Source organism: Amblyomma americanum, chromosome 1 (assembly GCF_052857255.1).
Source record: "Amblyomma americanum isolate KBUSLIRL-KWMA chromosome 1, ASM5285725v1, whole genome shotgun sequence".
Classification (NCBI taxonomy): Eukaryota; Metazoa; Arthropoda; class Arachnida; order Ixodida; family Ixodidae; genus Amblyomma; species Amblyomma americanum.
In genome coordinates, this window is record NC_135497.1 from 56,310,136 (window position 1) to 56,325,241 (window position 15,106).

The 15,106-nt window shown below is 48.1% G+C and overlaps 1 non-coding gene across 1 annotated transcript; it reads left to right on the plus strand.

Annotated features, from left to right (window-relative positions):
* Window positions 1-13,712: 13,712 nt before the first annotated feature.
* On the plus strand, window positions 13,713-13,874 carry LOC144116803 (U1 spliceosomal RNA). The gene has a single exon (XR_013311964.1). It is a non-coding gene; the product is annotated as a U1 spliceosomal RNA (small nuclear RNA).
* Window positions 13,875-15,106: the final 1,232 nt, after the last annotated feature.

Consider the following 15,106-nt stretch of genomic DNA (forward strand, 5'->3'; position numbering starts at 1 on the left):
AAAAAAATATTAGCTGTTGCTCAACTACTGCTGAATCTTGTTAGAGAGCGAGAGCTGTGATGTATCGTGCAATCAGACGCGGCTTAGCGTCTGTAGCGTTGAGTGCGTTCCGCACACTGGATGAGCAGTGCGCCCAACCTGCCACCCTGGCAGGTGGCATTTGAATTAATGGCTGATCGCGAGAGGTTGGTCAGGCTGCGGCCTATTGCTGCAGTGCCGCGTGTCTGCCACAACGTTGTCAGCGCTAATGCATGCAGCCCACATCTTTCTCTCATCACCATCACGTACCTCAAAGCGCTATTGATGCGCCCACTTACACAGGTGGCCAGTTATATGCGCCCTTCCTTTCCACAAAATCACCAAGAAAGTTGTCAACGCCAACACCAATGAACACAATGAACGCCGACGACTTTCGCTTTGTTGGCTGAGCTAATCCGAGAAAGCTTAATTTTGATGATGACTTAGTCTTCTCTGTAACACCTGGTATGTGTTACTGCTGTTATCTGTATAAGAGACCCCAGGAAAATTCAAACCTTTTTCTTTTGCATATGTTTATTGACGTTTGAAAAAATGTTGTTAGCTTGCATATAAATAAGCTGCGAGGAATATAAACTTAAGAGGTGTCTTGATCACGTTTTCTTTAGGTTTTTAGGTTTTCATTGACTAAAATGTGTTAGAGAAATTGGTAAAATTGCACAGTAGGAGGCCCCAAAGCGCGGCAGTCAGGGAGACTTCCTATAACAAAATGTCTCCGCAATTGGTATACCGCCAGTTTTTACTCGGACTCAAAAAAGGGACGACGAAAGGCGCGAGTGGACTACCTGCGCCGCACACACCGACAGGCACGAAATGCTGTATACGTCGACGCAGCCATGCACCCCAATTCCACGAACGCGGTGGCGGTAGTTTTGGACACCAACTTCAAGGAAATCGCCAGCGCCTCTCTACGCAACTGCTCTCCCACAGTAGCAGAAACGGCCGCAATCGGTCTCGCCATCCAGCACGGCGATACCACGCGAAACGGACTAAAAATTGTTACAGACTCCCAGTCGGCGTGTCGGCTCTTCCTCACTGGCAGACTTCCACACTCCATCGCTCCCATTCTGACTACCCCACATGTTAAAAATTCCACATGCAAGCACCAAATCACTTGGGCTCCTGGGCACGAGGGGCTCGAGGGAAACGAGGCCGCGGACAGTCTAGCTCGAGATACACCAACCGAGCGACTAACCTCCCCGACGTCACCCCTCTTCCCTCTATGTACGGCGAACGCCTCCTCCTTCTCCGAACGCAAAGGCAAGTCTATCCCCCACCACACTCGAAGCTAACGGCGGCAGAGGCGAGGGGCTGGCGACCACTACAGACGAACACCTTCCCAAACCTACACAAATACCATATCATGTTTCCCGATAGATACGACGGAATCTGCCCCTGGTGTGGCGGAATTCCAACAACATACCATGTAACATGGGGCTGCTCCGGTAGCAAGCCCCCCGAACTATACTTCGTCTCACAAGATGTTTGCAGCACTACGGAAGGTAGAGCTCTCTCGTCCAATCAGGGCTGCAGAAACGCAGAAAATAGTCCCTCGAATATTTGAGGAGTGTATGACTATTAATCAAAACAATAAGCATTGCAACTAAAAACATGATTTGGACAGGTATATTTAAATGGTAGGGAGTGTTTCAATCACTGGTGAAATTACCAGACAAAGCCCGTACGGACACAGCTCTGCGGAGGCCTGCTGCGAGGTAGTGATGCGTCGCCACTTTCCAACATGGCGTCGGACGAGTCTGTTGTGTCTCCTGTGTGCTCTACACCGACAGTGCGCTGTTTCCCCAAGCAGGCGAAGCAGGTGGCTTTAAATGTTCTTGAAGCGCTTCGCGTCGAGTGCGGGGGCAGTTGGAGAACAAATGCGCTCATCAAGAGGACGGCAAAACTCACGCAGGTGAGCGAGCGAACGCTTTACAAGTGGACAACGGAGACGTTGAACGCGGGCCGAGTGTTGTCACCGAAGAAGCGTGCTGGCGGAAGAGGCCGCGAGCGGACGAAGAAGCTGGACGATTTTGACCTGAGCGTATTGCGAAGGGTGGTACACACCTTTTTCCAGAGAGGGGAAATTCCAACTATCGCGAAGGTGGTTGCGCATTTCGAAGAGGACGAAACGCTACCGACCGTGTCCGCAGCGACAATGCAGAGGATGTTGAAGAAACTTGGCTTCCGATATAAGAAGCGCTCTCGGAATGCGATGTTAATCGAAGCGACGCACATTGTGCGGTGTCGCCGCTGGTACCTGCGCCAGATAGCGGAGCTGCGACGCCAGGGTAGGCTTATTTTCTTCACCGACGAAACGTGGGTTAACGCCGGCCACACGCGAAGTCGAGTGTGGACTGACTGCACCATCCAATCTGCACACCAAGCGCATCGATCCGGACTGTCGACTGGTCTACAAAACCCCAGTGGCAAAGGTGGCAGGCTTATTGTGACGCATTGCGGTAGTGAGCAAGGTTTTGTCGAAGGCGCAGCGGAAGTTTTCCGAGCGAAGAAAAACTCGGGCGATTACCACGAGGAAATGAACGGGGAACACTACGAAAACTGGTTCTCCAGGAGACTTCTCCCACTACTACCACCCGGCAGCGTTATAGTGATGGACAACGCGCCATATCATTCTGTGAAGCAGGATAAAGTGCCGCGGATGAGTAGCCTCAAAAAGGACATACAGGCTTGGCTGTCCGGAAAAGGTGTCGCGTGGAGCAGCGGCATGGTGAAGGCCGAGCTCATGCAGCTTGTTAGCAATGTGAACACAGGTGGGGAGCAATACCGTGTCGACTGCATTGCTAAAGCTGCTGGCCATCTCGTTGTGCGCCTGCCACCGTACCACTGCCAACTGAACCCGATAGAGCTTGTCTGGAGCGACGTCAAGGGTTTCGTGGCCAGCCAAAACAAGACGTTTAAGCTCCAAGACGTCGAGCCTCTGGTTTGGCAAGGCATCACGCAAGTGACTGTTGAGAAATGGAAGAATTACGTGCAGCATATTATCAGTGAGGAAGATGTGATGAGAAAACTGGACCACATCATCGACGATGTTGTTGACCAGGGACCGGCCATTGTTGTCAACCTGGAGGACGACACAACCAGCAGTGCTGAATTCAGTTGTTATGAGGACGATGAGATGATCGAACCCGTTTAACGTGCGTTGCCTCTCGCGCAGCACATGGGCTTGTTTTGCATTTCGCCACCATCGACACTCGGCTGCCTCGGCACGCTGGAGTAAATAAATTTATATGCACATGACACGATTACTGAAATTTACTGCGACGCGACAACAGAGGAACTGATGAGAACAGTACCCTGGTTGTCTCACATATATCGGTGGACACCCGAACCGCGCAGTAAAGGAAGGGATAAAGGAGGGAGGGAAAGAAGAAAGACAATATCTCGGTGGACACCCGAACCGCATCGTAAAGGAAGAGATAAAGGAGGGAAAGAAGCGAGAGAAAATTGAAAGTTGGATTTTGAGGAAAGGCGCGGCGCTGCGCGGTGGAACACCTGTGGCTCGGTGCTACTATAAATAGAGGTAGAAAGAAGCCACCTGGACATCAGGTGGATCGAGCCACAGGCGCGTAGGAACACACTAATGTAGTGCGCGCCATCCTGATTGGACGAGAGAGCTGTACCTTTCGTAGTGCTGCAAACATCTTGTGAGACGGAGTATAGACACACATCAATCCGAGGAACACTGGGAGTCTGCCCTGCTCAGCTCCGATTTGGTGACCCAGCGTAGCCTGATATCCCAAGCAAGAGCAACTGCGGTGGACATTGGGGTCCTGAAATAAGGACTCCACCCAAAATCTGTTTTTTCCCGCCTCTTTATCCTACCTTTCTATGAATAAATGTTTTCTACTACTACTACGACTACCGCCAGTTTGGAACACTCGACTTCCAAACTTAGTCATGATGCCAGAGACAAAGCATTTTTCATAAATATATTTTTTCGCGCTAAGCGGGCAGCCTGAGTCTAGTAAGGTAGATAACGCGGTCAAGATTTTGAGCAAACCCTTCAATCCCCAGTAACTTAAGTCCTCTAAGGCACTCATTTCGTCACAAATGGATATGTTAACATTTGCATAAATTACCATTCAAGTTCATTGGCTCTTCATTTCGTAGTGACATATCTTTCCTTTGTCTTTTCTTTGGTTCACTTGTGCTTCGTTTTGTCGTTCCTCGGCGTGTGTGAGTTTTCTTGCGCTAAATGTTTCACCATGCCATCTTTTTTTTACAGAGCAAGGGATACCTTATAAAATGGAAAGGATATTCCAAGTGGCATTGCTCCGTTGGACCAAGAAAAAATCTGAACGGCGCCTGTCTCCGGGAATTTAAGCACCCAAGCAAGCCATCGCCACAACGACTGGAAGCTGCTGCTGAGGAATTAATTTACGCTGTGCAAAAGAAACTTTCCAACAGCCGTCGATCCAGCGGGCTTGTCAAGGTGAACATAGACCTGGACATCTTTAGATTGGTTTTCAGTAGGAAAGGAAGGCCGCTCGAAAGGGGTTGGATTGTTTGCAATGAGTCAGACTTTTCAAAGCTCAATCTTCCCTTTGGGTGGCATAGTCGAGAAACGAAACTTGGCAGTGTAGTGGCAGTTGAGTTCCCAGTGCGTGTGAAGGCTGCTGTGACACGACAGAAAGCTTGCAAGCTCTTTCCAAACGGCTATCCTGTGGAAAGTCTGCAAATGTTCCTTGTGTCGAAGGTTGTTGCATGCAGAACCTAACCCACAGAAATAGTGAGCCTTCCGCCTTTCACATATATGTTGGCAGCAAACGTTTTGGAACTTTGTTTTTTTTTCGATATAGTATTGATTCTTGCATTTCAATTTGTGTTGTTTAGAATTTCTTAAAAATGAGTTCGGGAGCTTTGCGCTTAGAGATTTCTGAATTTGCAATTTCAATTTACATTGACAAATAAGACAGTTCTGGAAATCTTTAGCAACAAAACGGTTTTGGAGAAATCTTATTTTGAGACAATAACATCTTTTATTCCACTTGGCATGTCCATCCCAGAGAGTTTAAAGGTTGCAGTAGAGACAAGATTTAGAAGCCTCTGCTCCTCGGTAGATACTCAGTACAGAAAAATTAATGGCCGAGCAAAAGAGGGGTTCCTTAAAAAAGAGCGCCAAGTAAAAATTCCCTTCGATAAGGAAAGTTCTGTTCAAAATTCAAATAACAGTATCAAGGACATCATTATTCAAGCTTTACAAGAAGAAGTGAAGCGAATGGAGGGTGTATCAGAACGGTCTCTTTCTGAACTGCGTAAGTCCATTGAGGATTTTGAGGCAAAATGCCTTCAGCTGCAAAAAAGAAAACAAAAGCCTGTCATCACAGGCAAAAAACTGCCGCTTGCTCAACAACTGCGGAAAAAGGGTCGGGGAAGGTTCGAAAAGCACCGATAGAAGAAAGCTGCATTCTGTAGGCAGCGTGATAGTTCAAGGGCTAGAAGAAATTTTGGAAAGCTATGGCTTGGACTTATGCCAGTTGGTTGTAGAAGACCTTCGAGGGCTACTGTACAAAATTACTTTTTCTGACATTGACGGAATCTCCGTGGAGCGAGGAATCAAAAAAGAATACCGCAGTAATGGTAAAACTATCAGGATCTTTCTTCCCCCGAGAAGAAAAGCGTCCGTGCAATCACCGCGCTCTTAGACGACCACTTTGTAAGCAATGTTTTTTGGGAAAAAAATGTCTTCAGCTGTCCCTAATTTACCCTCGCTCCGTGTCATCAATTCATACAGGCAAAAACTAGACGAAAGCACTGCTGTGTTTAAAACCCTAGGAGGAGCAGCTGGCGCTCAGGTGTCTTTTGTGCACGAACTTGAAACTGCCGTTGCGGAGTACGCAGTGAATAGAGGTATGACAGGAGAACAGCTCAGGTCGCAGCCAATTTTGGTCAAAATAGAAGGAGATGGCTGTGTAGTCAGCACACGAACAAGCTGGACAACTCTATCTTTTCTCCTGATTGACAGCAGCCGGTGGCTGCAGAGCCATACCTTACATCGCCTGCTCGCAGTCGTCGAAGTCTCTGAAAACTATTTTCAGATTAGAGAAAGTTTGAAGGATTTGATAGACGAAGTTAACAGTGTTGTGAAAAGGGGCAGTGTCAGCTTGGAAGGACAGGAAGTTCCCGCCATAGTCTGGGCTCAGATCTAAAATTCTTGCTCATGGTTCAAGGATTGCAGTCAGCGTCTTCTAGGCACCCATGTCCTTTCTTTCGTATTAATTTAAAGGAACGAAGCAGAGCTGGGGCAAACACAGAGGAGTGTAATAAGCCGCCTCTTCTGCGCACTCTAAAAAACATGAGGGAGGACGGCATTGTTGAAGAATTCGGAATGAAAGTCGTTCCCCTATTCAACATTGAACCTGCATTTGTGGTTCCAGACATTTTACACATGCGCATTAGAGTCGTTAATCGCTTGGTTGATGGATTGATTGTCGAAGCAATGGACAAAGACAACCACGATAAAGTTACGAACTTAAACACCAAGAGCACTCACGTGGAAGCAATTGTGCAGGCAATTAATAGCTGTGGTGTAAAATTTGAACTGTGGCAGGACGAAAGAAAAGGAAAAAATTTCACCTGTATTCAAAGAGACTCCTGCGAGCGCCTGCTCGAAATGCTGCCAGAGAGGCTCACTGGAAAACTCAGCCCGGAAACAGAAAAAAAAAATCATCTCACTTTGGAAAATGCTTAGTCGCATTTTTGATCATTTTGAACATAACACGACCGGCGAAAGCATCGAGCAAGAAATAGCCAAATTCCATAAAACGTACTTAGAACTTGGAGAACGAGGGCATAAGGGTTACGGGGCTGAAAGAATGACGCCATATATGCATATTCTTGTCTGTCATGCCTCAAATAAGCATAAATAATTCAAGTGTTTGGGGTGGTTTTCGATCGAAGGCATTGAGAAAAAGAATGATATTCTGAAGCATTTGCATCATGCAAGATCCAATAAATGGAATGCGGCCGCCGATGCGCTGAAGCTGGCAAAACGCCTTGAGAATAGCGCGCACGTAACAAGTCGAGCGTACAAAAAACACGATCGTTCATACTGGGTTGAGGGTATGATTGAAGAGAGTCGCACAAATAGGGCTCGAAGCGCTCCTGAAATGGAGCGCGAGGATACACCTCCCGCTTGCATCGAGGATATGGACGCGGTTGAACTGTGGACCGAATTGAAAGCTGCTGGCATTTCAACGAAAGTGAAATCCGTTCCCAAACTGCGTGAAATGCTTCGCAAAGAAAGAGAAAAACGATGTTTTCAGCAGTCGACTGGACTTCTATTAGCAAAAATTGCCTGCAATTAGCAATTGCCTGCTCGCGATGTTCCACAAGTCTGTATGCCTCAGTTTTTATCATTTCTTACTTTTTTAATGAAATATTCATCAAAAATTTTTGTAGTGCAGTATGTGCACACTTGCAGCTTGAACGGTTTACTATGTCTCTTCACTCAATGCTAAAACTCGCATTCTCGCTGGTACGACTAAACGAGAGTGAAATGCTTTGTTTGTGCTTGTGGATACTTATATGTGCAGTAAATGTTCTTCGTTCTTCGCCATATTTGTGATAATCTTCCTTGATGTGCAATATTTACACGCTGTATCTGTATTCATGTATGATATGTTTATATTTTTTGTATCGCGCCACGCTGTGTTGTTTTGTGTTTTTTGGGTTTCATCAAGATTAGGCCAATTGTGTTTTATAATTACTGCAGTGCACGCTTGAAATGCCTTCGCAGTGCACCTCTGGCTGCCTATGTTCCCTGAGAAACGGCGCGGTTCATGTGGCTGACCTCATTGTAGCGCGAATGTTGCACCTCTCCTTATCTCACAACCAGCCTAGTGATGTGTGGCGGTTGCAAGTGGTACACGTCTACGTAGAAAGTGTAAAGTTTTGCCATACTTAATATTTACTACCGACACTTTCTCAAGCTGGTTCTGTGCATAAGTGCATTGTGTAGTTCTAGCAAACTGTCGAAATGTATCGTTTAGACTTTTTCTGCGCCATGATGTGATGCGATAATAAATGTATTCTGTCATGTCAAGTAAACTGCCGCTTTGATTTTTTGTACGAGTTTTTGTAGCGATTATTACGGCAGCATTTCGAGCCTTCAACGTGGCGGCGCCGTGGTGGTGGCGGCACCGCCACCCTGTGGCTGCGTTGACACCCTGTAGATGCGCCGCCACCCTGTCACGTGGTTGGTCACGTGGTGCGGCTGATCACGTTGTTGGTCACGTGACCAAGTTCCACTCGGGCAGCTGTAGCTATCGCGTCACTCCAGGTTTAACCAAAGCTAAACCACCGTTATTTTTTTTTTGCAACTTGCACAAAAGGACAGGAACAAAGAATTGAGCAAAACACTCAACAGGTTAGGAAATTCGGTAGGCTGAAGAAGTTAAACTGAATGTACGCATTGCTACATTTAATTTTCGCTATTTTCAACTTCACTCCTGAACCTAATATGGCCTCCTTTTGGAGATTCTCATTTGCGATGGCATGTTCTATCTGCGGCCGCCTCAGCATTCACAGTTGACGGCGAGGGGACCGAATTCCCGGGGGTATTCAGCGTCGGTCGTAATCGAGTCACGTCACCATGCTGGTGAGTAACGTCATGTAGATCCGGGCGTCAGGGTACGTTAGTAAATTTCAGCTTTAACATAAGTGATGTGTCTCCACTTGGATCCCAATTTAGATCAGTTACGAAAAACAACAGAAGGAACGAAGAGGACCGGGTGGGACGCATTGCTGCCGTTATATGATCTCTAATCGTCTTTGAAACATTTGTCAGGCTGTGCTTTCAAATACGTGAAAAGGTATGTTTGGCGCATCACAGCTCCAGCTGCCGCTGAGCGAGTTCTTACAACGTGAAAAAGCAATGCTTGCTTTCCGATCCCTCATAGTTATGTCACACCCAAAAATAATTGCGGAATCTCCTTCATCACGCTTTTCCATAAGCCGTATAATATTTCCATGCGTTTCGGTTTATGGTTTATTGTCCCAAACCGACTCAGGCTATGAGGAACGCCGTAGTGAAAGACTCCGGAAATTTCGACCAGCTGAGGTTTTTTAACATGCACTGAAATCGAACAGTACACGGACCACCAGCATTTCGCCTACATCAAAATCCAAGCGCTCCATAACGATCGCAAAGTACAACATTGATGACTTGACTACACAACTCCTCATTGCGGCAGCACTATGAGCAGTACTTTTGAACAAAGAAAAGAAATCGCGCTGAAATTAAGAAATTTGGGGAACACTTAGCTCCGCCTTGTTGGTATGATGCTATAGCATTAACAGGTCTTTTCTGCGGCTTGGTGTCCTCTGCATATTTTGTATTCGAAATTTCAGGCTATTTCGCATGGTCTCATGACGTAACATTTAGCCCGGCGAGCAATGAGCACTCGACCGTATAACCAGCCAACAGCCACCCACTAGTGCACCTCCCATCTCGGACATGTGACGGCGCTTGGTCATGTCACCAGGTATCGTAATCTAGTATCTTAACCCCGCTCAGCCACAGCGTTTAATGCCGGGATGTATGAGGCGTTTTTACGGCGTGAGGCCGGCGATTTTCACCCGATGGTGAGCGCCGCCACCAATGTGGACCTACCAGATAATTTTCGCACGTCGTCCGACGACGGTTGATGAGGCGGCGGCTGACGCGAGCGAATAGGTGCGCAGAAAGCCCGCTCTTTTCCGATATGACTGCTTGCGCACGTCGCCGTCGACGAGGCCGCCATGGCCGACGAGCACGTGGCGACTTGGGGGGCGGGTATGGAAACGTGACTGTCTTGAAGATAAACGATTCATCAAGCATAGCATGTCTTTTTTTTTTATGGGGACATGAATTACTGTCGTATGAAAATGGGCGCGCGCGTTTCCTCAAGGCCGGTGGAAGAAAACCACGCGCGCAAAAAAACCTGTGTTGCCTCGAGCGTGTGGTTCTCGATATCTGGACATATTCATGCGGAGTAATGTGATGAAAAAAAAAATCCGAGGGATCTGGTTGCATGTTACATTCTCGAATTTCCTGTGTACATTATCCCTACGTCATAAGACAGGCCGGTGATCAGCCATGGAACTTAAAAGCTTCACATCCTGAGCCGGCCCTCGCCCTCCTAACCAAGCCAAACTTGCGACAAGCCAAGTGGGAGCTCCGCGTTTTTGCGCCACTGCATGCAATGGACTCTACCGTGGCGCGCGCGCGCACACCCACACACTCAGCCCAACACACACACACACACATGCAGAAAAAGGCAGTGAACTAGGGCGCCAGAAAGTCACGTGCATGCGGGTACAATTCCTATACAAGCGCATCCCGAAAATGGTTACACGTTTAAATGGTATTATTCAATAATTTGTACGCTGAGCAACCTGTCACCATACTTGTGTATAAATGCAGGAAACACAGGTTGTGTGCAAGCAGCCTAGGTAAAATGATCAGCGCCGTTTGTAAGTAGAAGGCAGCATATTTTCATTTTAGCGAAAGCATAGCAGCTCATAAGGAGGAAAATCAGGCGTTGTCCTCACCAGAGGTTTTTAAAAACCACGTGACCTAATCAGAAAAAGAAAAATTAAGTTTCGTAAATAAAATACTTTCCGAAGTGGGTTCCGCACCCACGAAGGGAACCCGCTGCATTGGCTCAGTGGATAGGGCGCGATGTCAGTGCACGCTAAACATCCCCAGGTGGTCTAAATTATTCCAGAACCCTCCACTACGGCACCTTTTTCTTCTTTTTTTTCACTACCTCCATTTTCCCTTTACGGCGCGGTTCAGGTGTCAGCCGATATGAAAGACAGATACTGCGCCATTTCCTTTCTCAAAAAACCAATATTCAATTTTTACTTTCAAGGTTAGTTTCTAAAATTGGTTTTGAGGAAAGGAAATGGCGCAGTAACTGTCTCACATATATCGGTGGACGCTGGAACCACGCCGTGAGAGGACTGACCTCTGGCCCACTTGAAGGTCAAAACCGTAAGCACCGCGAAATCGTTACGAGGTAGCATAGTGAAGCTTTCGCATCAAAAGTGAAGAAAAATAATGTTTCCGGCCGTGGCAATTGCTATCTAATATCTTAACCACCCGAGCTGCAGCCGGCGGAGGAGAAAGGGAAATGGTATCGAGGAGAAATATAAAGGGGAGCGATAGCAAGGAAGTACAGGATCGAGTATTCGGGTGTGGCTCAATCCCCGGTCCGCTTTCGAAGGGGGATGCCATTCACATACCTGGCTTAATATCTCATATGGGCCCTTGAGGCTTGGGTGTTACGCATATTTTTGAAAGTATGGCGGAGTGCTTGGCGTAACGCACTCTGGCACAGGTCAGCCCGGTATTGCACTGCCTCCGGGATTGGCCCGTGGCCTATACGGGCTATTGCGCGCGCTTTTCTTCTGTCTGTTTACTCCCATCTTTCACCTCCTACTATCAGCACGCAGGCAGCTGGGCGTGGCTCCGCATTGAGCCAGTAAGCAAGCCCGTGCTTTTCCTTTCGTCCTTCTGTCGACAACTCAACTCAAGTCGAAAAAAGGAAGCACAGGGGCTCGAGCTGGGTTTGGGTATCGTCGCCTTCATCAACTTCCATTCGGGCGGCGTGAACTGATCAGCTTCGCTGGCCATTGCATTAGAGCAGCACGCCATCGCCGCAGCCGAACACCACGCTGCAAGCTTTCTCCTTCACAGCTCGTCAGTAGACTTAATTGTTGTCCGTAATTTTTTTCCCCGTTGCGAAAAAACTTGACAATTATGTTGAGTCAGGTTATAACTGCAACCTCTTTCGAAAAAATAAAAACACTGACGTGTAAACAAATGCGCAACACAAGGTTCTTACTGATGCTTATACGGCCGCTAGTTCTGTTCTGTCACCAGTCATCAGATTTCTGTACAGCAAAACACCATTTACCATGAAGACACAGACCGTCCCACGGGGAGAAGTTGGGTGCAGCGCTAAAAAAATTCTATTCCACGCATTATGCTCTGGACTCACTGAGTGATATCTGGGCCTTGGCACAATTCTGGAACGTTTAGCCATATCTTGTGTGATGTGCATATATACCGCCAGTAGTTTTTGACAAATGGCCCCTCAAAGTCCGACAAAGACGGGGCGTGTACACCGCTTCAACCCCAACCCGACTTCTTTCTTTTCTTGCACCGCAGTAAAGGAACAGACTAAGGGAGCCGCACAGTCAGCCCGTTTCGAACACGCTGGGTGGAAAAAAAAACAGAAACGCGAAGGGTGCCCCCCTCCCGATGAGCTTGGCTTGAGGGGAGGACACACAAAGCGGACAATGGGCGAAGCTTACTAACGTCTCTCTCTCAAACCGGGAGGAAGAATTTAAGAGAAGGAGGAGGAGCTCAACTTCATGCGGCCCGTGGTGGCGGCGTTGTGAACTAGGAGCGGATGAACCAGAATCCTGGCCATGGTTCAAAGATGGACACAAAACGCGTTACCAAGTTCTGCAAAGCCTATATAGTCACCTTTTCGGCATTTTCTCCGCAGTTGGTGTCGACAAGTGTCTGCTCGTTTACTTTTGTTATTGTCACACACTTCTACCGACGCCAAATTCGCGACGTTCGCACCCCATTAGCGTAGCCTTCGCGTGAAGGAAGGTGTAAAACAAAGAAACAAACAAACAAACACGAGTGAAGCATTGCACGCTCCGTTTCCTGCCTCGTCCCACTTTTGCCTTGTAGCAGCCTCTAACTACAACACAACAAAATCGACCAGCTGTGAATCCTGTCGAAGCAGGCATATGCCGAGAGGGCGCAAGGAGATCAGTCGGTCGGGGTGGGTGAAGTAGAGAGCAAACGGAAGTACCGAAAATGTGATCATGAGCATTGTCCAGCTGTGGCAGGACCTCGGACTTGCCCCCACCGACACAAGGTTACAGCGAGAGTCGACGGGGCTTCGCGAGCACTGTGGTGTGCAATGAGAGAACGAGTGGCTCGTAAGAAGAGAGGAAGAAAGGAGGAAGTAAAGGGAGCACCGGCTGCGCGCCACGTCCCTGTTTTCTCTTGATCAACGACGGTTCTTTCGCCATTACTGGTGAATAGCTAACTAGGTGGCAAGCTAGCCATGGCTGCTGTGGTTGCTAGGTTGCGCTGCTGGCCCGCTGCCAACGCCCTCGAGAGCAGCAGTCATTGATCTGGACGGCTCGCTCTTGAGACACAAACAACGAGCGCAGCTGGAGGGGCGCCCGGGCGCTTCCTGCTCCGCTAGGCGGCCCCGTATTTTCCTTCCTTTTTACTATTTTTAATAAAAAACCACTACCACCACCACCAGGGTGCGATCCTGCTAGCTCATGCGCAGCAACCGTCCTCGGTAGCCTACTGAACCACCGCAGCGGGTGGGCTCGTATTTCACAAGACAGCAGATCATCACGCAATGCGCCACAGCACATGAATGCATCCCCTTTGCGCATTCCACCCCTGCGGTTCCTTGCGAATTATTTATGACAACTGACTTTATATTAGATTGATTCACCAAACCTTGAATTACATATTTGTGCGTGTGGCTGCATTATGTTCAGTAGCAGGCTTTTCGGCGGAGGGATTTTTAGCTTGGTGTAAGAAATGGCACAACAAGCGCTACCTTCACTGACGCAAGATGGTGGGACGCCTAGCATGGCATGCCTTCACATGTGCTTTCGCCAGCATACTTACCTGGTGTCGGGTCACCGGCGATCATGAAGGTCGGGGCCCCGTGCCGAGGCCTTCCATTGCACTTCGGTTGGCTGAAGCGCGCCACTACCCCTAACTGGGGCAGATGGGACACGTAATTTTTGGTAGTGGGGCTCGGCGTCCGCGCCAGCCCCTGCCATGACAAAATCAAAAATGAGACAGTAACGCAGAAGTTATTTCCGTGTAGGTATTCATTGCGAGTCGTAAAAACCTCCCTCTGCCGACGGAGCGGGACATCGGCGCCATGAATGGGATTCCCTGCTGGGGATGCCTGGAAATACTGCATCACCAGGATTCTGGACCATGCGCCTCGAAAACCCGGTCGCGCCATCTCGCGACAGCCGGCGGCGCGGCGGCGCGTAACTCAATGGCGACGAAAAATAAAAATTGATATTTCGTCGCGCATAAAAGTTAGAAATTAGGTCTCTCGCCTAGATGTTAAATGCATCTTAAAGTTTCATTTAGTCGAGTTTCATCGATGTAGCTTACATATTGCGTTTGCCATGAGCAATGATCTATGACAGCATGGAGCCTATGGCGAGGTCCTGAAAAATACCCCACTTCAATTTATCGCTCACTACAGCCCTATTTTAAAATATATCGACAAGCCCTAGCCGGTTCACGTAGGGTAATGTCCTACCTTTAAGGAAGTATAAGGTATTTTACATTTCAATGGCGTAAACGTCTTCCTGCGCTATTTCACTATTGATCATGCATCATCAGCTTTTCATGAAACGTGTGGCGCCCTCTCTCGGTGCGTTGGAAAGGCACACGTCCCTGCTCGCGGCCGGGCTCGAGTAGCGGAGGCGGCTCGATTCCGGCCGTGCCCTGCTACAGTGTCCCTGCTTTGGTAGGTTGCTTTGGGAGGTTGAGCCTGCCGCACGAATGCGCAGTTTTATCAAAAGTGCCCCCATCGGAGGGCGGCTATGGCCATGGGCTGCTACATAAAATGCTACAAGAAAGCGTGTGCCTTCTATGAGGTATATAGAGGAAATTATAAGAAGACTCTTTTGCTTGACAGGTACATTTTTCATTAAGCGCGTACAGTGACCACACCGGCATATGTGATAGTGGAATTGCGTACGCAATAACAGTGCAAAGCAATGAAGCTTCTAGGTACTTTCGTTCAAGCAGTGAAATTTGTAATTCCCGGACGCTCATACTTAGAGCTCACTCACCGATACTTGTATATGGTTCTTGCACTGTGCATTCAAAATTGTAAAATCGTGTCTTAATGTCTACATTTCAACACTCATGTTATTAGCCTCAATAGCAGAAAGCTCTTCCAATCTTTTGTCGATGTGGTGAGAGTGCCGCAAGGATGCGTTGAAGTGAATGTTGCATGTGTTGCACATAAGAGGCGGCAAA